At 38.8% G+C, this 1,440-nt stretch overlaps 1 non-coding gene across 1 annotated transcript; it reads left to right on the top strand.

The window, feature by feature from the left end:
* Positions 1-264: 264 nt before the first annotated feature.
* Positions 265-371, top strand: LOC111827951. The gene has a single exon (XR_002831697.1). It is a non-coding gene; the product is annotated as a U6 spliceosomal RNA (small nuclear RNA).
* Positions 372-1,440: the final 1,069 nt, after the last annotated feature.

Raw genomic sequence — 1,440 nt, 5'->3', positions numbered from 1 at the left:
CAAGTAATAACAAATTGTTCTTGTATTGAGTAGCTAAGCAGAGCTCCTGCTCTGAACCAGTGGCAAGAAGTTATACTGGTCCCACCCACCAAAAGCAAAGGGATTGGAATTTGCCCAAACAGCCTTGCCTGGAGCAAAAGGTCTGATTTGTGTTAGATGTTCAAACCGGTTGAAAATAGTTCATGGATACCATGGCACCCATTAGCCTTCCTGCCTTCCCTCTTAGAGCCCTGGGATTCTAAGAGTTTGAAAAACATTACTCAAGTGCTCTTTTGGGCAGCACATATACTAAAACTGGAATGATACAGAGAAGATTAGCATGACCTCTGCACAAGGATGACATACTAACTCGAGAAGCGTTCCCTATTTACAGGGATGTAATGTACAACATAGGAAATATAGACAATAATATTGTGCCCTAGTCAGGTAGCCCAGTTGGTTAGAGCATCATCCGGGATACACCAAGGTTGTGGGTTCCATCGCTGGTCAGGAGCACATACAAGAATCAAGCAATGAATGCATAAATAAGTGGAACAACAAATCAATCTTTCTTTCTCTCATTCTCCCTTCCTCTCTCCCTCTAAAACAGCGGTTCTCAACCCCTTTGGCGGTCGAATGACCCTTTCACAGGGGTCGCCTAAGACCATCCTGCATATCAGATATTTACATTACAATTCATAACAGTAGCAACATTACAGTGATGAAATAGCAACAAAAATAATTTTATGGTTGGGTCACAACATGAGGAACTGTATTTAAAGGGCCAGAAGGTTGAGAACCACTGCTCTAAAATCAATAAATTACATTTTTTAAAAATAATATTGTAATAACTATGTATGGTGACAGTTGGGTACTGGAAATATCAGGGCAAATGCTTTGTAAAGTATATAATTGTCTAACCAGTATGCTGTATACCTAAAACTAATAAAACATAATATTTACTATAAACTGTAATTGAAAAAAATACTTTTTATTGATTTAAGAGAAAGGGAGAGAGCGCGAGAAACATCTATTTGTTGTTCCAGTTATTTATGCATTCAGTAATCGATTCTTGTATGTGCCCTGAGAGGGGGTTGAACCCACAACCTTGGCTTATCCAAACAACACTCTAACAACTGAGCTACCCAGCCAGGGTGAAAAAAAATTTTTTTAATCTAAATAGAAATAAAAACATTACTCAAGACCAGCTTTCCCAGTTCTAGCACGCTGCATAGAAGGAGAGCAGAAGATACAGAGAGAAAACATTGTAAATTGTAGGAAACACCCTGAGGTGGGTAGTATCATTGTTTCTACTTTATAGGTCAACTATGCCTAGATAGTGACAAGACTAGGATTCCAACCCAAACGTGCCTAGACCCCAAACCCATGCTCTTGGCTTTATACCAATGGAGCATTTAAAAATCTGAATCCAACCCACACATATGTATCATAATTTATACA

This window comes from Myotis lucifugus, unplaced genomic scaffold, assembly GCF_000147115.1.
Source record: "Myotis lucifugus unplaced genomic scaffold, Myoluc2.0 scaffold_254, whole genome shotgun sequence".
Taxonomy (NCBI): Eukaryota; Metazoa; Chordata; class Mammalia; order Chiroptera; family Vespertilionidae; genus Myotis; species Myotis lucifugus.
This window is presented reverse-complemented; position numbering and strand designations above follow the sequence as displayed.